This window comes from Rhynchophorus ferrugineus, unplaced genomic scaffold (assembly GCF_030347505.1).
Source record: "Rhynchophorus ferrugineus isolate W39M unplaced genomic scaffold, kcgeb_rfMv2 rfM10, whole genome shotgun sequence".
NCBI lineage: Eukaryota > Metazoa > Arthropoda > Insecta > Coleoptera > Curculionidae > Rhynchophorus > Rhynchophorus ferrugineus.
In genome coordinates this window covers 6,099,632-6,125,238 of record NW_027472589.1, presented here as the reverse complement: position 1 = coordinate 6,125,238, position 25,607 = coordinate 6,099,632, and the positions used below count along the sequence as shown (strand labels likewise).

Sequence of the window (25,607 nt, the reverse complement as noted above, 5' to 3'; positions counted from 1 at the left end):
ATACTAAATTATTTTTGAGTTATTTGTAAAATTAGGGTTTAAGCTATTTTTCCCAAAAATCATATTAATTATAATATGTTTGAAGCGAAATTATTCTGAGCAAATATGGTAATAGTATTAAATTTAGTACAAAATTTTACTTATATGTTGCTATTTTCACCGGTATATCTTCATCCGAACAAGAGTTATAAGGAGAAGTCCGAAACTGGTAAAAATCACGATTTTTCATGAGTATATGTATGGAAAAAATGGCAAAAATTGTTGTATCTCAAAATGGCCTGAAACTTCGACGTATTATCTAAATTACGCCGAAAAAAACGATAAAATCACTAGATTTGATATATACTAAATTATTTTTGAGTTATTTGTAAAATTAGGGTTTAAGCTATTTTTCCCAAAAATCATATTAATTATAATATGTTTGAAGCGAAATTATTCTGAGCAAATATGGTAATAGTATTAAATTTAGTACAAAATTTTACTTATATGTTGCTATTTTCACCGGTATATCTTCATCCGAACAAGAGTTATAAGGAGAAGTCCGAAACTGGTAAAAATCACGATTTTTCATGAGTATATGTATGGACAAAATGGCAAAAATTGTTGTTTCTCAAAATGGCCTGAAACTTCGACGTATTATCTAATTTACGCCGAAAAAAACGATAAAATCACTAGTTTTGATATATACTAAATTATTTTCGAGTTATTTGTAAAATTAGGGTTTAAGCTATTTTTCCCAAAAATCATATTAATTATAATATGTTTGAAGCGAAATTATTCTGAGCAAATATGGTAATAGTATTAAGTTCAGTATAAAATCTTACTTATATGTTGCTATTTTCACCGGTATATCTTCATCTAAACAAGAGTTATAAGGAGAAATCCGAAACTGGTAAAAATCACGATTTTTCATGAGTTATATGTATGGAAAAAATGGCAAAAATTGTTGTATCTCAAAATGGCCTGAAACTTCGACGTGTTATCTAAATTACGCCGAAAAAACGATAAAATCACTAGTTTTGATATATACTAAATTATTTTTGAGTTATTTGTAAAATTAGGGTTTAAGCTATTTTTCCCAAAAATCATATTAATTATAATATGTTTGAAGCGAAATTATTCTGAGCAAATATGGTAATAGTGTTAAATTTAGTACAAAATTTTACTTATATGTTGCTATTTTCACCGGTGTATCTTCATCCGAACAAGAGTTATAAGGAGAAGTCCGAAACTGGTAAAAATCACGATTTTTCATGAGTATATGTATGGACAAAATGGCAAAAATTGTTGTATCTCAAAATGGCCTGAAACTTCGACGTGTTATCTAAATTACGCCGAAAAAACGATAAAATCACTAGTTTTGATATATACTAAATTATTTTTGAGTTATTTGTAAAATTAGGGTTTAAGCTATTTTTCCCAAAAATCATATTAATTATAATATGTTTGAAGCGAAATTATTCTGAGCAAATATGGTAATAGTGTTAAATTTAGTACAAAATTTTACTTATATGTTGCTATTTTCACCGGTATATCTTCATCTAAACAAGAGTTATAAGGAGAAATCCGAAACTGGTAAAAATCACGATTTTTCATGAGTATATGTATGGAAAAAATGGCAAAAATTGTTGTATCTCAAAATGGCCTGAAACTTCGACGTGTTATCTAAATTACGCCGAAAAAACGATAAAATCACTAGTTTTGATATATACTAAATTATTTTTGAGTTATTTGTAAAATTAGGGTTTAAGCTATTTTTCCCAAAAATCATATTAATTATAATATGTTTGAAGCGAAATTATTCTGAGCAAATATGGTAATAGTGTTAAATTTAGTACAAAATTTTACTTATATGTTGCTATTTTCACCGGTGTATCTTCATCCGAAGAAGAGTTATAAGGAGAAGTCCGAAACTGGTAAAAATCACGATTTTTCATGAGTATATGTATGGACAAAATGGCAAAAATTGTTGTATCTCAAAATGGCCTGAAACTTCCACGTATTATCTAAATTACGCCGAAAAAAACGATAAAATCACTAGATTTGATATATACTAAATTATTTTTGAGTTATTTGTAAAATTAGGGTTTAAGCTATTTTTCCCAAAAATCATATTAATTATAATATGTTTGAAGCGAAATTATTCTGAGCAAATATGGTAATAGTATTAAGTTCAGTATAAAATCTTACTTATATGTTGCTATTTTCACCGGTATATCTTCATCTAAACAAGAGTTATAAGGAGAAATCCGAAGCTGGTAAAAATCACGATTTTTCATGAGTTATATGTATGGAAAAAATGGCAAAAATTGTTGTATCTCAAAATGGCCTGAAACTTCGACGTGTTATCTAAATTACGCCGAAAAAACGATAAAATCACTAGTTTTGATATATACTAAATTATTTTTGAGTTATTTGTAAAATTAGGGTTTAAGCTATTTTTCCCAAAAATCATATTAATTATAATATGTTTGAAGCGAAATTATTCTGAGCAAATATGGTAATAGTATTAAGTTCAGTATAAAATCTTACTTATATGTTGCTATTTTCACCGGTATATCTTCATCTAAACAAGAGTTATAAGGAGAAATCCGAAACTGGTAAAAATCACGATTTTTCATGAGTTATATGTATGGAAAAAATGGCAAAAATTGTTGTATCTCAAAATGGCCTGAAACTTCGACGTGTTATCTAAATTACGCCGAAAAAACGATAAAATCACTAGTTTTGATATGTGCTAAATTATTTTCGAGTTATTTGTAAAATTAGGGTTTAAGCTATTTTTCCCAAAAATCATATTAATTATAATATGTTTGAAGCGAAATTATTCTGAGCAAATGTGGTAATAGTATTAAATTTAGTATAAAATTTTACTTATATGTTGCTATTTTCACCGGTATATCTTCATCCGAACAAGAGTTATAAGGAGAAGTCCGAAACTGGTAAAAATCACGATTTTTCATGAGTATATGTATGGAAAAAATGGCAAAAATTGTTGTTTCTCAAAATGGCCTGAAACTTCGACGTATTATCTAAATTACGCTGAAGAAAAACGACAAAATCACTAGTTTTGATATGTACTAAATTATTTTTGAGTTATTTGTAAAATTAGGGTTTAAGCTATTTTTCCCAAAAATCATATATTAATATTAATATATTTGATTAATGCAATAAAATATGTTACTATATGGCAATGCATTCTTTGGACCTTTTATCAGTTATTTTGGTTATTTATGTTACTTTATGTGTAGTGTTAAGTTTGGAGAAGTCAATAATAATTCATTTATTGAGTATAAATAACTTTAATATAATTTCTATATTGTAAAAATGAAGTTCCTGATTTTGTTCGTGTTACTGTTTTAATTAACATACAAATTTGTATTAATTTATTTAATATTCCATACTTATATTATAACAAAAAAGTAAATAAAATTCATATATACCTCTATTTGATGCTCTGAAGTTGCAGTTCTGAAATTAATCTTACTCGTGATAATTTTGTTATAATGTTAATAATAATTGAAAGCAATTTAAAAAGGTTAGTGAGTGTGAGTTCCAGAGATAGTTACATGTATTTTAATATACATTCATTTGTTAACTGGAATTATTGATATATATTAAATATTTTTCTGTTCTTATATTGAAAATAGTCTGGAATTTAATTTTAGTAATGTTAACATAACATTTTTAGGTTATTCTCTTTAGTATCTTTTGAGTGAAACAATATTCACTTTATAAATTAAAAAAGGGCGACCACTAGTTATTATTAAATGTTTCCCTTTCATTTTTCTATCGTTTCATCGAATCAATTTATAAGCCGTGTTTGTTACCCGAAAACTGACTGTTATACAACAAATTATTTCCCCAGACACTGAAGATAAACTCAGCCCACGCGAAATAATCACAAACAATGTCAATTAACTTGTTTTTTTTAAGTATATTTCGATCGCGGTGTTGCCAGATCTACCGTTTTTAATAACTAGTAAAGTAGAAATGTACTCGCGATATTGTACCTAATAAAGTAATGCTTGGCCATATATTTTTTGCGTGCCTTGCCAAGGACTTCGCAATAGATAATAACGTGTTCCTCAAATTATTATCGTCGGTATATCGGTTCGGGCTAAATATTATTCTGTTTATGTCCCCAGCGTATAATAATAAATTCTGACTGAGAATCAGACAGTCGGTACCAAAGGTTAACGTCGCTATCGTTCCTGATAGCCGTTGTCACTTTCCGTCTGATTCGCTTTCGTGCCGTTCGAGTATTGCGATTGGCTGAGCCGCCGTAAAATTCTAATTGCACGTTATTTATGTTTTTCTGACATTCGTTTGTTCGATGCTACAGGTTAGCCGACATAGTTTGCTTGTTTTCATTGCCATGAATAACAAAATACCACGTATACGTATATTGCCATGAATGTAGAGGTATTTCCGATCAATAGGGGACGCTGTAGCTTTGACAGATTATGACAGGCGTGTTGGCGAAGCCACTGTCTTAAAATAAACACACAGAGAACGTGATCCGAGAGTTTGTAATCAAGTTTTGCGCCTCTTAACCAGCAGAGGGCGGAGGAATTTAAAAAAGAATTTTAGTGAAACAATATATAATCAAAAAATCACATTTTGTACTGCATAGTGGTGCATAGCCAGGACAATAAAACAGTGAACTCATGTCATCTATATTTGTGACGTCAAAACGTCGCAAATTGCCGCCAGTTTTATTTTAATTCGGCTTAATTCTAATCTAAATCAAACAATATTATCAAATATGATTGATTTCAACATTGTAATACATATATTGCATATATGGTGACTTAAACTACCGTATAGTATTATATTTAGATTGAACTCTTTTTCATATCATCTATGAGATAGAGTTTTTTTAATGTAGCGGTATCCCTTAGAGAGCTAGTCCTCCTAATATTTTTATTAATAATAATATAAGTATTTAAAAGAAATTGATAAAACAAGTCATGAGATATATATAAATAAATAATTAGATTTTTTGCATGAACTTCATTTAATAAAATATTTTCACCCCAGGTCCATATTTGATAAGAACTATACTATACACCGTCCATTTACTAACTTATAACCAGAACGTGTACCGCGATCGTCATTTTTAGTTCATTTTTCATAAACGATGACACATTCCCAGTGTTTCAATATTTTCCAGATGGTTCCACAACTTGACGTGTGTTTTTGACAAAATCAGGCCTCGGATCCATGTAATATACATTTTATTAAATGGAGATATATATCGGACGAAGAAGACATCAAACTTTAATATATATTCTTCGAATCAGTACGAGTATAAGATAAAATAAGAGGGGAACTGTAGACTTGCGAAGTTGTAAATACAGGGAGAGTGTGGTTAGAATTTAACGATTGATACAACTCAATATTAGTTTTTTTCAACGTTTTCGGTCGTTTTTATTAATTTTAATAGGTTTTTAACAAACCATTTTATAGATAGAGATGTATAATATTCAGATTTCTTCCCACTCTTTAGTATATTATGATAAATTTCCCAAAAATAATTTTAGGCTCAGCAAAAGAATTCACAATATCTTGTAGCATCCAATAATTTTTAAATTTCCTTCTCTGGGAATTTTCAATCTAACAAGACTGATTTGTTAGCATTTTTTATTTTACTTCGTTAACTCGAAGAAATCTGCGTATATGTCACTACAATGAGCTTGTTTTGACATCTGTTTTAAAAACTTAATGATTACTTTACTGCGTACGTTTACCATTTAAGCTCAAAGTTAGGAGGTAAACACTTATTATACAAGTTCACGTGGTTTGGTTATGTTCAATTCAGGAACTGTATTACTTCATTTCCACTTATTACTTCATTTACTTTATTCCACAGTGCGGTGCTTTTGTTACCTTATTTTATGTTTAACGGAGAAATCCTGGATAACTGCGTAAAACTATTTGATTTTGAGGTCATCGCGTAGTTCTTCATTGGTTGCGTTGTGATAAGGATCGGTGATTAATCAAAGGGCTTTATTTTGGGATGCGTTGGATTCTTATTTGGTTGTAGTCCAGCCCCATAAATCCAAATAGAATTAATTGTTATGTTCGCCGATTTCTCCGTCAATTATGGACCGATTTCCAAATTCTTTTTTTATTCGAAAATGCGTGCTTCCGAGGCACCAAGTTTCGATCTGATGGATAGTAGTGAGGAAAATCGAATGAAAACCTCAAGTTTCAAAGACACGTATAATGTTTTCATATATTTTTTATCTAAAATATTCAGATATTCGTGTATAATGTTATTGCTGAACTGATGTGACAGAAAATCGGAAGTAGTTCGGTGTAAAAACCATTCACCTTGCTTTTTAGGCACTAACGATATTATATAAAACGTCGTAGAAACATTATAGGCAACTGTTTTTGTGGTGTCATGGTTAGAACGTTGAGCTCACACGCGGAGGTCGCGGATTCAATTCCCAGAAGGGCAGCAATTTTTGTTATTCTAGTATGATTGGATCATTTGTCAAATCACTTAGACTACGTAGCGGACCCCAGGTCCTGAAACGCTTGTTATTTCCAATCATTGTTTTTTTATTCTTATTTTTCCTCATATGGGCTGTACTGTCACTTGGGCTATCCACTATAATACTTAAATAAAATAATTGCGTAATTTTTTGAGTATATATATATTACTAAAAAGAGAAAAATAAAATATTTTTACAAACTAAACAAGGAACTCACTAAAATGTAAAAAATAATCAAACTTAGGTTTGTAATACAAAAAAATACGTTTTAAAATAAAATATCCACATAATAATTGTTGTAATAACTAAATAAGGGTGAACAAACACAAACCTTATTTCATCTATCTACTACCCGTATTTTATATTCTACTATATACACACTTTAGCTTAATACCTACCTAAACATATTCATCTATTTACAGTAAAAACGGTGAAGACTTATTTCTATGCCCAGTGACATAAACAAAGATCAATAAAACGAATCTATTTATACTTAAAACAACGTTTTAAAATAAAATATGCACATTAATAGTCGTTCAAATAACCAAGTAAAAATAATTTTATTAAATTTTAATTACTACCAACTGTTACCAACTGTTGCTTGGCAGCGACTTCAAGCTGATCAGTTGGTAGTAGTTAAAATAATGCTGTAAATAGATGAATAGGTTTAGGTAGGTATTAAGCTAAATTGTGTGTATGTAGTAGAATATAAAATACGTGTAGTAGATAGGTTAAATATTTCTTTTGTTTATTTTTACTTAGTTATTACAAGGACTATTATGTGCATATTTTATTTTAAAACGTTTTTTAAGTTTAAATAGATTCGTTTTATTGATCTTTATTTATGTTATTAGGCGTAAGAATAAGTCTTCACCTTTTTTAAAACCAAAAACCAAACTTGCATTGCAAAATAATTTTTTTATATTTGATTTCACAACTACCGTATTTCTTGGAAACAAACAAATTAGAATTTCTCTCAGCTGAAGCTTGTTTCGACATTTTCCTACGAAAAAAAAACTTATTTCTACTCCTAAGATAAAAATTGAGAACAGTAAACCAGACATCCGAAACGAATTTAAAACAAAAACACCGAGTAACATAACATTTACCATTTCCTATGCATTTTTCTAAGAACCAACGATCATAAACAATTGCAATGATTTATCTGAACGCCATATGCGTTGGTGAAACAACAAGCCACTCGACAAGAACCCGCCAAAAGAAGTAGTAAAAATCCAGCTAGCTCGCATTTGACACGTTAGAAAGTTGAAATTCGCGATTAATTAAAGAAAGCGACGAATTAATGGCGATCGGCGATTGAAACCGTAAATAGCGCTATATGCAAATCGAGAATATGTCTTAATTACTATTACGATTTGACAGGTCTGATGTTCGTAAAATACCTAATTAGACTGTATTTAATTATAGTGTTCATTAAACTTAACAATAGCTAACGATTTCTTTACATATATTTTTTAAATTGTCTAAATAATATAAATAAATGTCATTAATTTTTTGTTTTTACCAAATATATATTTCTGGTTAACAAATAGTGTCAATAGTTGTTGGAGTGATAATTAAGGCTTCGCTTTTTCACACTTTTAAATAGACTTATAGCAATCATAGTCTTCGAAGTTTTTTTGGTTTATATATATATATATATATATATATATATATATATATATATATATATAGTCTGGTGCCATCAAATCAGGTAAATAAGGCGTTGTCACGATAATCAAAACAACACCATGCTACATACATTGATAGCGTTTGGCCAAGGTACGGGTACTTAGGTGGGAAGCTTTTATGCATCCACTTTATAGTAGCGATTTGACACCAAATGATACGACCTGTTCTTGTCTGTGACGAGTTATTTTGCTAATGAATAATTCGCTTGAAGTTGGCTCTGTTGATAATAGGGATAGGGGCTTCCATTCGGGTTTAAGAGGCCTAAAGGAATTACCTTCAAAAATAGCAACAAGTATAGAACGAAACAGCTCATGTTTGACATAAATCGTACCATTTTAAGTGGAGTTTAGTATCACATTAATTATTCTACCGCAACTACCGTACTAAGTCAATTTGGCCAAATGTATATGTTTTAAAATATCCATGGCGATTTTCGGGTCTCGACTCCTTATTTGGTACTCTTTAGTGGTACTCCTATATATTAGTATCTAAACATAAGTAAGCAATTTCTACTGCTTTCTTTCCTATTGCTATATAATACACAGAATAGCCTTTCGCATATTCTCTGTTTAACATGTCTAATGCTCCTTCAGTTAAGATTATTGTTTTGCCAGTTTGGAGATAATACACGAACAGACTTTCCTTTCGCATTTTAAAAATTAAAGTGCTGCGTTTGGACTGCTCATCAACGTTTTTATTGAGGGTTATAGTGATAAATTCTAGGTGATGTTTTTTTATTAAACACACTTGGTACAATTTCAGTTACAAATGAATTTATTACTGTTGTTCTTTTCATTTGCATAATCATTTTGGGTTATTTCACAAGCAAGAGTGGGGGTATTTGGTAAATATATCAGTTTGTATTTCCTATTTCCTCCATAAATTAGTCTATTTATTATTTGATATATATATATATATATATATATATATATATATATATATATATATATATATAATAATTTTAGTATTATCTATGTATTGCTGCCATGTTAATGCGATTCAGTAACATTTTTTCATATTGTAATGTCAAATCTTGGATAACTAACAGGATTCATGTTTGTTGCAACTACACATCTTAGGTTGTTGAGATCTTAGTTGAGGGAGTACAGTTGTGGTCAAAATTGAGTCTGATTTACTTAGAATTTTGGCTGCCATGATCTTTCACAAGATGATTTTCAAAATGAAAGATGATTTAATGACAATTATTGAACAACATGATATATAATAAATTCTACTTATCAGGTCTATAAATTAATTTTGAATGATTTATAACAGATGGTGTTACCGTGTATTAAATCGCATACAACTGCAACGAACTTCATGTGGGAATTTTCTTTACATCAGTTTGAAGAAAAAGGCGACTGAAGGTCATCAAAGGCTGTATGAACCTTATGGGAACCGTGCTTCATCGATTCTAGAAAGCAGTACTGGTTTGGACGTATTTGAAATGGTCATTTTGACACCAAAAACAGAGAGAGTTGTGGAAATGGCAAGATTTGGAGGTATTACTCAATGACACTATCAATAGGGATCGCTATCGCCTACAATTAAGGCCTTTGAGTCGGGCGCTGCAGGAGAATCGACCAGAATACGAGCAGACACAATAATGTTATTCCTCAGTTGTTGCTGCTTGTTGCAAAACCGGTGAAAACATACTTGGAAACATTAAAGCATTAAAATTCCTATTCTCTGACATTGCTCCTTCTGATTACTACTTGTTTCGTCATAACAGATCAATTCAAAAACAGATCGATTCAAAGTCCCCGGCCTGACACATAGGTGGCACTACTAGAATTAAATCTGTGGCGGCTTAGACAACGAGCTGCACAACGCGCAAAGCCAAAAAATAAAACCGACAACAGCGAAGGGTATTTCTTCTTCTTATACTTTACACTGGCCGATTGCCAACTGGTGTAATTGTCACCATCGCATTCGGCCAGGTACAAATCCAAATTGCAACCCTCGAAATACTCTTTTTCTCATTTTTTCCGCTGTCAGAAGAAGTACCCCTTGTGTCGTGCCGGACCTTTGTCTGTAAACAAAGAATTCCACGTGGTCCTTGTTTTTACTGAGTTATTGTTTTTTTTTTTTTGAAAAATGAGTTATTGTGTGGGTTGCATCGCATAGAACCCACGAATCCATATGTTTTTTAGTTAGCCCTAACCCACAAAAGATACGTGTATAAATTGACAGCTGTCGGATCATTAGTTTGTGAATTGCATTTTGAGTGAAGGAACTTTCGTTATTGTGAAAAAAATTAATAAAAATTTCGCGGGTTGATAAAGTATTGCTTTTTGAAGGGAAAAAATATAGTTGAAGCTGGAAAACTTGGCTGGAAGCCAAGTTTCCGGATACTGCCCCAAGAAAATCAACCATCAAGGATTGGTATGCTAAATTTAGCAGTGGACGCCCAAAAGAGGTTGTTATCGACGAAAGCATTTTAAAAATCCACAAAATGATTTTGAATGACCGAACATTGTCATATCATTCACGAATATTTGGGTATGAGAAAGCTCTGTGCAAAGTGAGTGCCGCGCGAGCTCACTTTTGACCAAGAACAACGACGAGTTGATGATTCGGAGCAATGTTTGAAGATGATCAAGCGTAATTAACCCGAGTTTTTGCGTCTATATGTGACAATGGATGAAACGTGGCTCCATCATTTCACTCCGAAGTCCAATTGACAGTCATCCGAGTGGACTGCACACGATAAACCCGCTCCAAAGCGTGGGAAAACGCAACAGTCGGCTGCCAATTTTATGGCGTCTGTATTTTGGTATGCGCATGGAATAATTTTCATTGACTACCTTGAAAAAGGAAGGACCATCAACAGCGACTATTACATAGCGCCGTTATTACGACCGTTTAAAGGACGAAATACGGCCACATTTGAAGAGAAAGTAAGTGCTGCTTTACCAAGACAATGCACCGTGTCACAAGTCATTGAAAACAATGGCAAAAATCTATGAATAGGGCTTCGAATTGCTTCCTCATCCACCGTATTGTCCAGATCTGGCCCCAGCGACTATTTCCTGTTCTCAGATCTCAAAAGACTGCTCGCAGGGAAGAAGTTTTCGTCGAATGAAGAAGTGATCGCCGAAACTGAGGCTTATTTTGAAGCAACGGGCAGTGTGTCACCCTTGAAGGGAATTATGTTGAATAAAAAAACTAATTTTGCCAAAAAATGTGTATTACTATGGTAGGCCGGGGACTTTTCAATTGACCTGTTATGATTCGCTTCTTATAAAAATACCAAAAATTGGGTCGATTCGTGGATAACCTCAAAAGATACATCGCTCTTTCGAGATAGAATCCGTAAATTGCCTGAAAGATGTGAAGAAGTAATGGCTATCGATGGACACTTTGAATAAAATACATAATACTGATTTTTGATGATGACAGATCGTAAAATTAAGAAACCTTTAAAACTAATCTATTATAATAAAGTCTAATATATTTGATAATCATCAATTGTCTCTGTTTTTTGACTATTTATATTGTATATCCTTTAAAGTCATCCAAGCTGAACAACTTTAAACTATGTTTATGTGCCGTAACATGTAATTGCAGTCGCACGATAGCGTCTCCTACACTCAGCGGTCGGATGTTTCTCCGTTGGCTAGTATATATCTATAATGAGTAACTCCTACGTTGAACCGCCGTGTATTTAATAAACACACACACACAGGCACGCACATCCCATCTACCGCAACATCATAGGTCGGGGCAGCGTTATTTATATTGTCCGTCCTGTTCTCCATTCGGTTTCCTTTTCAGTTTCCTATTTGTTTAGTTCGCGAGGAAAACGACAACGGCTCGTCGCGTTCTCCTGCACCGTTTTGCAGCGGCGGTCTGTCGACGCTCACGTCCTCCTAGGTCCTGCCCCGGCGAATTTGCGTTTTCGGCGGTGGTGATTCACTCGGGCTCGCGATGGTGTCGGTTTGAACCAACTAATGGTCGGTCGAAAAAAAAAAGAACAACAGTCGTATACCTTGTTGTTGCAGCAGAACCGGTTGGGTTTGCAGTCGGCGAAGGTCACGGTTCGATCGGGAACACAACGATAAATATTATGTAATGATTTTTTTTCCTATGCTGTTGCTAAGTATTGGTCGGTAAAGGTCTCCGGAGTAAGTAATTGTTTAATTTCTTTTGTTTTTGATGATGATGGTAGGTAGCGGGATTACTATTTTTTTTCTGTCTGCTGCAGGTTCTGTTCAAGGATTGATTATGCTACTTGTTGTGAGTGTTCGTATTTATCTGTAGTCATTGGTCCATTCTATATATATTTTTTCCGAGTTTTTATTCTTATAATGTTTTCAGAGGAACATTTTGGCAGAATCTCTTGTGTCACCTTCAGGCATTGTCTCTTTCTCTGGTTCTGCTTCTCGCTAAAGAGCTGAAGTGTTGTAGAGTTGTGTGTATGAACTGTGAATGTATGTATATTATTTTAGCATTTAAATCCAAGATGTAGCACTGTACAACAGCCAGATGCCAAATCCACCACGGAATGGTTCCAGTTCCAACATAAGTCTCTCTTGGTTCTGTAATTGAGACACATTGCCTAGTCTTATATATATCCTCTTGATTTTAATTTCTATCATATATTTGAATATTGTACTCTATGGTATGTATGTTGATGTTTATTTCTAGACTTTTTATTTGATCAAATTCAACGTTGGGTTTTTCTGATCCTAGTTTATATATTTTCTACTTCAATGCTCATTTATTCATGCGTAATTATCATTCGTTGTGCATGACGATTCATCGTATGAGAAGCTTTTATGATTTTAGACGTTTTAACTTTAGAAATTTACGTGAAAACTTAGGAATTGTCTATGTCATATTCGTCGTTTGGTTTCTGTATCTATTGAGTCAGTATTTCATGTACTATGTCAATGATTGTTAATATAATTTTCCTATATTATTGGAAACCTTTATATAGAACATATTTTTCATATATAGATCTCTTTATAGAATATATGCTAAATTTTTCATAAAATCTATTTTTATAAAATGTATATTTAAATTGAACTGTTGTTTTTTTCTTAACTTTTATTAAGACAACACAATTTCACACCATTAAACTCTTTATGGGGTAGTTTTGGGCTTTATGGAAAATATCATAAACTTTGTTTTGTTACTGCTTTAATTTTTTATGATGTGAATTATGGCTCACTTCATTAACGTCCAATGCATCATCATCATCAATCCACAGCTGTTATCGCGACAGATCTTTTTATAATCTTGATTCATATCTTTTTCGAAATTGTTCCTCAACTGTGCACTAATAACTTCATTTATAACATAATATTGGAGACAAATAGGTAGAATTTGCTTTAAGGATCACATTTGAAAGGCCATAGAAAAGAATTGGCAAGTTAAGCCTTGGAAAGAAGTGCATTTTAGCATCGACATTACAATCAGTAATAATTTTTGTCTTCCACATGCGCGATCTCAGAAAAGCAAAAACTCTTGCAGCTTATTACTTCAATGATATGTATTATTTTCCTGTATTACTGATACGAAATACTTCAAATCCTGCTGCTCTAACTGCATCCCCTTGAGATTTGCCATACCAGGAAATCCATCTGTTGTCAATACTGAATTACTGTTTAAATCTCAACTATTATACAGATTTACAAAAAAAATCATTAATAGTATTATTATCTTACTTATTATACAATGATTAATTACTAATAAATTTTAAGCCTGCACTAACCAATAAAATAGATTCGATCCCATAAAATAATGTTGCATTTCTGAAAAGACTGATTATTATTGCAAAATCTTGATATTGATTAAAAATCTTGATAAAATCGTGATATTTGTCATATTCTTTTCACACGATTTGATTTCATAATTTTGATAACAACATCTATTGCAAGAAATACAAAGAATACTTTAGTTCTTTTTTTGTGGGCCTCTTAAAAGTTCACCATTAAATATTTTGTAACACTGTAGATCTAACGAAACTAAATTATTTAAGCATTTATTATAAGAAAACTATTGGTCTTCAATAACACTTTATCGTGATGAATTAATGTACTCTTGTATCCGCAACCTCAGAAACATTATTATAACTCTTATTTTCATCTTCTATTGTATCAGATTGTTGAAATTAACACTGATATTAACAGTGCTATGGCAAAGGATTGTTAAATCCATTATAACGCCATCTTTAGCATATTCAATAGTTTTAAATAACATTTTTAACTAAAGTTTCTGTAATTAACCTTTTTTTTCTTTGTTACAGGTAAACATCTCCACATTTTCTTTGTTGTAGAGGATAAGTGATTTACGATGATATAGGGTACGTAACATTTGTAAAATCCCTCCTAGGTCAGTTAATGTTTTTTAATGAATATTATTGTTATCATTATTTGATTTTATGAACTTTATCCCGGCTAAAAATATTTATATCGGGCTGGAAAATTGCGGTTATTTTTATTGGCAATCATTCGTCGATTATACTCACTATTTTTCTATTTTAATGTACCATCAAAAGATTTTTTCGGATCTCTTCAAAGGTTAAACACAAAGTTACGTATCGTAGGTCTACGCGGTCTGGCGTAGATATATTCCAAACAACCTTTGATCTTCGACCGTTTGTTTTTGTATTGAAATACATGTTTGCTTCTCTGGAAATGCTATAATTATTCTTCTGATGGAATATACAGTGGGTGGCCAGATTATTAGGGACAATGTTGAGATTATTTTAGTTTAATTGGATTTCTTCTTGTCTTATATATTTTTTATCCGTATCTGTAATTTATTTGGGTCATAAAAACTACAAAAAATATACAGAACAGTTTTATAATAATAATTAATTAACATATTTAATTTTAATGTTTAGTGATGGCACTCTTTGCTGCAATAAGAGCTTCCATGCGCCGGGCCATGCACTCAATACATGTTTTCGCATTTTCCTGGAGTTTGGAGTTATGATGTCATTCTCTGATGAGAGTTTCGATTGACTGCTGCTTGGTGGTAATCACTTCTTTTGCAATCACCCGTTTGGCTCGTTCACACATGTTTTCTATAGAATTCCCTGTTCAAGGCAAAACAGTGATTTTTTCCACACAAATATGCAGTAACACTTCTGGCTTTGTCACACGGTGCCGAATCATGCATAAAAATATAGTTGTTATGGTCAGGGAACCATTCATTGATCTGCGGTAGTAATCGGATTTCTAGTACTCGCTTACATTGGTCTTGTTTCATTGTCCCTTCTTCAATGTATAGGCGTACCATGTCTTTGGCTGAGATAACAGACCACACCATGATACTAACAGGGCGTTTTACCCTCTCTACAAGGCAATAGGCGAGGAATTGTTCACCAAGACGTCGTTTTACAAAAGAATTTTTGTCAATTAGAATTGGCGAGGTTGATTCGTAGGAAAAGCACACCTGTGAATTAATAGAATCAATACTAGAATATTGACCAATTGTATTATTCAAGAAAGTTATATTTACTCGACTCCAGTCCGATTTCGATGTTGTCTAGCCCATGGGAGTTGTTTCTCTTTCATGTTGTCGGTTAGGCGTTGTTTTTTGGAAGGTCGCCGTCCTATTAGATTCTCTTCAACCAACCTTCTCCGGGTTGTCCTCTCCAAACATTCTTTTTACGATTTTCCAGGCAGATGTTTCTGATTTTTCGATCGGTACGAAGTGTGACGAATCTTTTTCCACCAGACTTGACTAGAAAATCCAGCAACAGATGTTATCACTCTCTGGGAATGTGTGGAGTGCAGTAACAACATTTACGTCTCTCTTTATTTTCTTGGAAACGTCTCCAAAGTCTGATATGCTTGAAACTTTGAGGTAATCGCGTCTAACCATTAATAACATGTAAATTTGGGGACAAACATAGTAAAGGTATTATTATATGGAGCATTACTTACCTTTTTATTGTTCTAGACACAAAAGTCGGGTAAAGATAATGAAATTATATTATCTAGACGATACGATAGTTATATAAGATATTATATAACAGGTCAATTGAAAAGTCGCCGGTCTACCATAGTAAAACACATTTTTGTAGTATGACTTGTCCTTTGCTCCAAAATAGGCCTCAGTTTCGGCGATCACCTCTTCATTTGACGAAAATTTCTTCCCAGTAAGCATTCTTTTGCGATCTGAGAACAGGAAATAGCCGACTGTTGCGTTTTTCCACGCTTTGGAGCGGATTCATCGTGTGCAGTCCACTCGGACGACTGTCGATTGGACTTCGGAGTGAAATGATGGAGCCATGTTTCAATCATTGTCACATATTGACGCAAACATTCGGGTTTATTACGCTTGATCATCTTCAAACACTGCTCCGAATCATCAACTCGTTGTTGTTTTTGTTCAAAAGTGAGCTCGCGCGGCACCGACTTTGCACAGAACTTCCTCATACCCAAATATTCGTGAATGATGTGATGTACACGTTCAGTTGATATCTTTAGAGTGTCTGCTATTTTATTCAATTTCAATTTACGGTCACTCAAAATCATTTTGTGAATTTTTTAAACTGTCACATATACACATACTAATCTGGCAGCTGTCAAATTTATACATGCATCTTTTGAGGGTTAGGGCTAACTAAAAGACATATATATATATATAAATCGAAATTGTTTGTTATATATAATATCTCGAAATGTTGACAAGTTGCACAAAATAGTCAGCAGCAATATCCACGTAATTTTCTATAACAGCAATCAGCAAGCAAATCGCATTCAACTAACAATCAAATAATTATATACAACCAACTGGATTTCCCGAACACAGAAAATACGATATTAAATTAAAATTCGATATGTTTACCATTGCATTATTATGGAAAAAGCCATAAAGTTTTAATTATTAGCATTAAAGCAATTGTTTCTGTTATCGACCAATGAAAATTGAATTTGCGTTATTTTGTATTAAAAATTAATTATTTTTATTTCGGTCTCGAACAATAATTTATACATTATATAAACGTATCTGTAACGAAGTAGTTTTATTTGCGATCAAGTAACATAATGTTACATAAACCATTTTCCATTAATGCCTTTACTTAGTGTTATATTGTTGTTTTCTTATGAGAAAGTCTTTTCAGCTAATTCATTTTTCCCTGTACATAACACGACGTTATATTATATCGAAGAATTTTAATAACGTTGATATTACAAAATTATCTAAAGCTTTACTGTTAAAGCTTTACTGTGATGACTGTTCACTACTTCTGTATTAAATAATTGTGGGACTTATAAAACCGGGAAATGGAAAAATATTGTATAATAATAACTCAAAGGTTTATAATTTCGAAGTTGTTCTTCTAAAAAGAATCTTTAACAACAACTTGAAAAATATGAGCTTTATAAATAAAGTTTTTTTTGTAGCCACAAGAAGCCTCTTGGTGTCGGTTTTCGCTGTAAATTGAATCTGAGATTGGTTGAAGTAAACACCATCGAAGAACTCTTGATAAAGCAGACCTTAACTCGCATTTCTCAAGATATACGCCCTCTCTGTGTTTTTCGATTATTAGAGTGTACCATTCGCCTGTCATAACGTATTATTCCAGAATTCCTCCCGAATGTATGATTTTCTTTTAGTCTCGTCAGCTATCTATGCTAAACTTTTTCTTTGTTAACTACCATGTGGTCTCATCCTGATCATACTGTTGTTTTATCTTTGTCTCATCCTGATCATACTGTTGTTTTATCTTTAAAGTTATATTTACTAGTATCAATATATAAATCACAGAAGTGGATTTGTAGGAATTTAACTTGGATGAACATAAACACTTGTTAATCTCGTACCCTAAGAAGGGTTAAATATCATTATATTCGAACTGGATATTAGTAACATTCTAAACTAGGTGTTTTCTCCTCTTAACTTCATCTATGGTGTATTTTTTACCAAACTACTTTTTCACTATTTTTTTTTATTTCTATTTGCCGTTATTATTCGTAATATTATCAAATGGGCTATCGAGCTTAACACATAGATCAGTTTGTACTAACCTTCAAAAGAAAGCTGCTAAAATTTCATGATATTCTACTCATAAGTTTCGGAGTTATTGTGCTAAGAGTGACACTACTTTTGTTGTTTTCGAAACAATGGAAAACAAAACAAAAATTTTGTGTTTTAACTGGTGCTACTGAATGCAGCCGACGTCCAAATGAAGCGATAACACCAGAAAACATAAAAAAAATCCACAAATCGTTTTGAATGATCGAATATATATAAAAGAACGTGTTGGTTTTATATTGCAGGGGCATTTGGCTATGAGAAAGCTCTGTTCAAAATGGGTGCGGCCTTTTCTCACTGTTGACCAAAAACAAGAACGTGTTGATGATTCGGAGCGCTGTTTGGTCATATTTAAATGTAACAAGTCGCAATTTTTGCGTTGATATGTGAAAATGGATGAAGCATGGATCCATCACTTCACTCCGGTATCAAACTGATCATCATCTGAGTGTACACCAACTGCAGACAGGCTTATTTTGAGGTAACAGACAAATCGTTCTATAAAAGTGGTATTGAAATGTTAGAGCTGCGTCGAAATGATTGTGTGGCTCTTGGTCGAGGTTACGTTGATGGGTAAAGCCAATTTTGAACAAATAAAACCGCGTTTTCTTTATTACGCCCGGGACTTTTCAGTCTATTTTATATCTAGATTGTCCCAGAAGTATAAAACGTCATCTTAGACAACTTCTCGCGGTGGAGCAATTACGAACCGCCCCGATCATCCTTTTTCTTCTTTTCTATTTCATTCTACCCGCGGCATTCAGGGATGATCTTCGGCCGGAGACGTCCGAACTAATAAAAACCGCATCTCGACACCCTCCGAGGGTGTTTTCCAACGGAACGCCGTCCCTCTTCCTTTCTCTTTCGTCCCACCCGCGCCGGGCGCTCGCCGCCCCGGGGCTTCGGGCGTCGTCACGTGATCGGGCCGCCGCGTCTGGACGCCGCCATAATACGGCCTTGAACTTATTGAACCATTGTTTTGGCGTTCGCCCGGGCAGTCTAGTCTTGAACCAGGTCTAGGTTTGCATTTATTTTGTTTCGGGGGGCGGGGGGTCGGAGGAGGGGGTGTATCTCCGGCTAGATCGGTACTGGTGTCCTTGAATTTTTCGAAGGTTGTTGGCGCGGCGAGGGTGGTCGTCGAAGAGGGAGTAGGAGGCGAAGGGTAGGCGCATGGTGTGGAATATTAATTAAAGCCGTTTCGTTTTCATTTAAATTGCTGGCGGCGTTTGAGTAAAAGAGATAATTAAGTTGACTAAAAATAGTGAGATTATTAAAATCCATTTATGAGTCCTGTACATTAATGTTAAGGGATTTACAGCACACGGTGTTACCCTGTTGCAGGTTAATTGAAAAGTTCCCCGCCTATCATAGTAAAACGCATCCTTTTGGCAAAATTTGTTTTTTTAAATTCAACATAATTCCTTTCGAGGGTAATACACTGATTATAGCGACCCTCAATTTCGAGTATCAGCTCTTTATTTGACGAAAATTTCTTCCCAGAGAGCATTCTTTTGAGATCTGAGAACAGGAAATGGTCGCTGAGGGCGAGATCTGGAGAATACGGTGAGTGAGGAAGAAATTCGAAGCTCATTTCATGGATTTTTGTCATCGTTTTCACTAACTTCTGACAAAGTGCATTTTCTTGGTGAAGCAGCATCTTCTTTTTCTTGAAATGCGGCCGTTCTTCGGCGATTTCGTCCTTCAAACGGTCCAATAGCACTATGTAATAGTCGATGTTGATGCGTTTTTCCATGCTTTGGAGCGGGTTCATCGTGTGCTGTCCACTCGGATGATTGTCAATTGCACTTCATCGTGTGCTGTCCACTCGGATGATTGTCAATTGCACTTCGGAGTGAAATCATGGAGTCATGTTTCATCCATTGTCACATATCGGCGCAAAAACTCGTGTTTATTACGCTTGATCATCTTCAAACACTGTTCCGAATCATCAACTCGTCATTGTGTTTAGTCAAAAGTGAGCTCTCGCGACACCCTTTTTGCACAGAGCTTTCTCATACCCAAATATTCGTGAATGATATGATGTACACATTCACTTGATATCTCTAGAGTGTCTGCTATTTAATTCAATTTCAATTTACGGTCATTCAAAATCATTTTGTGGATTTTAAAAATATTTTCGTCGGTAACAATCCCTTTTAGGCATCCACCGCGTTCAGTGTCTTCAGTACTCATTTCACTACGTCTAAACTTGGCATACCAATCCTTGATGTTCACAAACTAATGATCCGGCAGCTGCCAAATTTATGCACGCATCTTTTGAGGGTTAGGGATAATAAAAAAAACATATGGATTTAATTCTAATATCGCCATCTATGTGTCAGGCCGGGGATTTTTCAATTGACCTGTTATTAAATCGCATTTTCAGTCGAAGTATGAACAAAAATGTGTTTCCAGTGCTTTGAAAATGTCTGAATTTATACCGAGTAAGTCCGTAATGTGCGGGAAGCTTTACTTTTTACTTAAATTTGAAGAAAAAGACTGCAGAAGGTCATCAAGTGCCGTGTGAAGCTTATGGCAACTCTGCTGCATCGATTTCAACATGCGAATATTGGTTTCGACGCTTTAAAACCGTTGGTTTTGACACCGAAGATAAAGAGCGTTCTGGCCCAGAATAACCTGAAGACGAGAATTTGAAGGTATTGCTCGATGAATCCATCAACGCTATTGACTCCAATTGATACATTTGACCTTAGGACAGCGCGAGAAACGGCCGAAATATGAGCAAAGGCACAAAAATGTTATTCTTCAGCATGGCAGCGCTCGACCGTATGTCGCAAAACCGGTGAAAACTTACTTGTAAACATCGAAAAGGACCCCATCCGCCGTATTCTCCAGACTTTACTCCTTCTGATTACTACTTGTTCCAACATATGAATCCTGACGTCAAAGGATGTATCGTTCTTTCGAGAGGGAATCCGTATATTGCCTGAAAGATGGGAGAAAGTAGCGGCTATTATATGTACATTGTACCGATTCTTGACAACAAGGTTTCAAATTAAGGCCATCCTTTAAAATTAATATTTAGGCCTAATACGATATATGTTTATTATTATTAATATTATTAGGTATATATATGCTAATCATATTTTCATTGATGCAAACAAGTGATAATCAGGAGATGCAATGTCTGGTGAGTATGCTGGGAGTGGCAGAACTTCTCATTGTAGCTGCAACAGTGTATTCTTCACAATTATATTATTTATTGTCTTCTTGTAACAATAATTCGTTCAATTTATTCAATTGAAATTAGCAAACGCCTTCCCCCTTCTTTTTGTCCCTTTTTCGCTATCTTGTCCATTGCGTAAATGTCAAGAAACATTAATTGATCATATATTAAGTTGTCTGAAAGTTATTTGAGAGTTTGAGCAGGGTGTTGAGTGTTAAGGATAGAAAACTATGTAGTAATAAAATCTTGTTCAATTTATTGTTTATCTTCGTCGTGTAAATGAATGACGTAAAGACTAGTAAACAATTAATAATGACAAACATATAGCAGGAAAACAAAAGAAGAAGGTTTGTAAAAAAAATATGAGTTTCCAGAATTTGATCATCTTTATTTGGTTAATAAGATCTCCATCTAGTAACTGAAGACTGTGTGTTTTCATGGTGATATAGCTTGGCATTGTACTGCCTGGCTAATATTTTGAATTTTTCTTTAACTGTACCTGTAGATAGACCTTGAAAGACGAGAGCACTGCATATATACGAATCTGGATCTTGTCCTAAATTGTGTAGATATTTATAATATTACTATTCCCGATGCAACCTCTCTGTTATATACCATATAGACATCCGTATCGGTTTTAGCACTTGATTGTGAATTAGAATTTTATTGTGTAATAGATATTTTACATTATTTTATATTTGCTTCTCGATAGGTTTTATTTTAGCATGTTCTTTCCATCTAAATAAACTATTTAATAATATTCCTAAATATGCTTTTGTTAAATTTTGTTTTTTCTTTATGAAAGTCATATGAGAACGAACAAATGGTGATTTACTTCATGTGTTAGTGAGCAGCCAAGAAATTAACTAAAGAAAAATGTCGTTTCATAATATTTTGTATAACTATAATGCGATAGTTGTATAAAATTAAGAATAATGGCTCACACTTGTAAAACAAAGAAGCGATATTTAAACTTCATTCTTTAAATTAACAAACCCTCGTTAACGTAATAAATAAATAATTCGTTAATGTGAACTAATTCAAAGCAAGTGTACTTCACATGTTTGCACTAACGAACTTGATTTAAGTAATTTAAATAATAAAAGTTTTATTGAAAGAAACAATTTATACTTATATATATTTTTATAACAAACTAAAGAAATATTTCAACAGCGATAATATATTTGTTCAGAAAAACTATAAAAATCGATTATAATATTGCCCATTCATTTAATAAACTTACAGAAACGCTAAAAATAAACTCCAATTTATTATAATTTTAAGGAAGTAATATTCGTTAATCGATATTTATTAATATCAAGGATATATTAGGCCCAATCAACAATTAATTAATAAATAGATCTGGATCTTTAACACTTTGTGGAGGCATAGGAGTTGTCTTTTGTTTTCATGATAATTGTTGATTGATTCATTGATTGATTAAATTTTATTATGGTTAATGATCTCCCCAACGTTTTAGTATTTTTTTTTGTATCATCCAAGCTGACAATAAAAGGGTATACACATATTTATGGAGCATTAGTTCAATAAAATATTAACCCCAATTTTCATTCATTTGTAACTATTTCAAGAATGATTGTATAAGAATGGATGCGTTTCTTAAATGAATTATAGATGGAGTTACGTTCCTACATTATATATATTTGCATCTAATCATCAAACGTAGGTCTGAAATAGCAGGATTACCATTTTCGTTCCTTTTAACGCGTTCCTTTTGGGACTATCTTAAGAGTATCAACTTTTAATATCTTCATAATGTGAGTTCCAGCCAATATAGAATCGAGCGAAATTTTTTTTAATTACGTCTTCATTAGATTTTCAAATTAATGTATTATTAGTATTCTCTCATAATTCCCTTCAAGGGTGATACACTGATTATAGCGACCCTCCAACTTTTCAATACATTTTTGTAGTACGATTTGTCCTTTGCTTCAAAATAGGCCTCAGTTTCATCGATCACCTCTTCATTCGACGAGTGAGCATTCTTTTGATATCTGAGAACAGGAAATAGTCGCTAGGGCCAGATCTGGAGAATACGGTGGATGAGAAAACAATTCGAAGCCCAATTCGTGGATTTTTGCTATCGTTTTCACTGACTTGTGACACGGCGCATGGTCTTGGTGAAGCAGCACTTTCTTTTTCTTCAAATGCGGCCGTTTTTCGGCGATTTCGTTATACAAGTTTTTTACACATTATACAAGTTTGTGTGACTTGGTTTGTTTCAATCATCTGTTTTTCTGTCTTTTTTCCAGTACCTGTTTTGCTTCCACGTTGGTATGATTTAGTAACCTTCTTTTATGATTTAAGGCGACATCTTGGACAGGAGAATTGAAACAAGTGATCGAGATCTTTACAATCTATTTCTGGTTTCTAAGAAGAGATGTAAAGACTTGGAAAGTTTTCACTTTTAACCAGTTATAATATTCATATAACTAAGCAGGAATATATTATAGAAGACCTAAAGGATGACAGTGCTTATGGGATGAAAGGTAGTGAACCCATCTGAGGGGGCTCAGGATGAGGAACCAAGTAGTTCCAGTTATTCGTCTGGCTTACTTTTTCCATACACCAGGGCCATTATTTTCGTATTTCTTTTAATCAATTTAATGTGCTAGATAAAAGATATGGTATTCAGTACTCGATACTCGATGAGTTGCAGATGAGCGATTATGCAGGAAAAACCTTTAGTTTCTACATATCATGTTTACTTGTTAAATGACATTTCTTATAATAGGTCTGTTGTTAATTATTTTCCGATTTTTTCGCCAAAGTAAACGCTGTTTATAATGGAGTGAATGTTAATATCAATATAATTCAAGTATTTCAGAATAAAGTGCCGAAATGTATTGTATTTCATCCATATACTATAGGAATAATTACTTACATCGAGACTTTCGGATTCAACAATTATAGAGGAAATCTAAGAGACTCGCAACAGAATATGATTAAAGACTCCACTCTCATGTTAACATCGAAGTGTTGAAACTCTTGAACAATACTGAACTAGGACGCAGACTCAAGATAACCACACCGTGTGATTTTGTGTAGTTTCATAAAAGCAATGTAGAGTGTTACTAACGTTTTTAAGTAATTGCAGCAACAAATTATTAAGTTAGTTGGCAACGACTAGTAGTGATAATTATGATTATTTAATTAAGTAGGCAATTTATGGATGCCATTCCAATAGAACAGTTTCTCCTTTAACTTCTTCGAAATGAGGGAAGTGCTGCTCTACAAGTGTGTACCGCATCGATATGAACAGGTGATAGTGGAGCCAGGTCTGGAGAGTAAGGCGGGCGCGATAAAACTTTGCAACCGAGTGACCTCAACACTTCTTTGACTGGGTTTGCTGTACCAGAAGCATTGTCAGTCTGCAAAATTAGCTGTTACCATCATGTTTTTGACCGTACAGTGGATCTTTTTTTGATCAGTTCAAACTGATCATTTGTTGTCGGTAGCGATCAGTATTAACTGTTTCTTCAGCCTTTGTACTACACCAACCTGGTTCCGCTAGATACAAAACAATTTGACCTAGCTATAGGCTTCGCCAGGTTGTATTTTTGATCTTTTCGCTTGATTTCCTCTCATACCTTTAAAGAAGCGTTCCACTGACGATTTTTTACGATTTTATAATTGTCTGTCGTTTAATTATTCGCATATTGGTTCAGAAATTGCGACTCGGTTCACATTCAACTTGTCTGCCAATTGTTTTTGTGTTTTAGTTGGATCTTCAATTAATAATTCCTGCAATTCCGTATCTTTTAATCTTTTCCTTCACCCAGGATCTTCTTTGTCTTGAACGTTGAAATCGTCACATTTGAATTCTTGAAACCAGGTTTTACATGTTCATATGATTCAAGGAAGCTCATCGTAAGTCCCTGTCATCAAACGATGACCTTCAGCTGCATTTTTTTTTGATGAAATAAAAAGTAATACGTTCCTCAAATTATTGTTTTCGCACGCAATTCGATATTTGCAGCAAATTATATAAAGTATAAATCTATATCGCTGTTATTTTGGCGGAAAGTAACTTGTGTAGTTTTAAGGTTAACGTCAGCATAATAAGATGCCATACGTATCAAATCATAGCATTGCATGCTTAGGGCTAGAGAAAAAATCCGTTACAAAATTCGTGAAATGATTATACATTATAAATCCCTGAAAATTAATTCACATTTTTAATTATTTCATGTTTTTTTATA

General features: G+C 33.3%; 1 protein-coding gene across 5 annotated transcripts in view; it reads left to right on the top strand.

Moving 5' to 3' along the window:
* Positions 1 to 25,607, top strand: part of Tcmet (methoprene-tolerant) — a 213,084-nt gene that overhangs the window by 48,206 nt on the left and 139,271 nt on the right. Inside the window, exons 1-2 of one of the 5 annotated variants that reach the window (XM_076415498.1) lie at positions 11,974 to 12,325; positions 14,452 to 14,508. The exons of 2 other annotated variants lie outside the window; for them this stretch is intronic. The gene's annotated coding sequence lies outside the window, so the exon portion shown is untranslated. Of the gene's footprint in view, positions 1 to 11,973; positions 12,326 to 14,451; positions 14,509 to 25,607 lie in introns of those variants that run through there. 2 more of the 5 variants (XM_076415500.1, XM_076415501.1) reach the window with 2 other exon arrangements.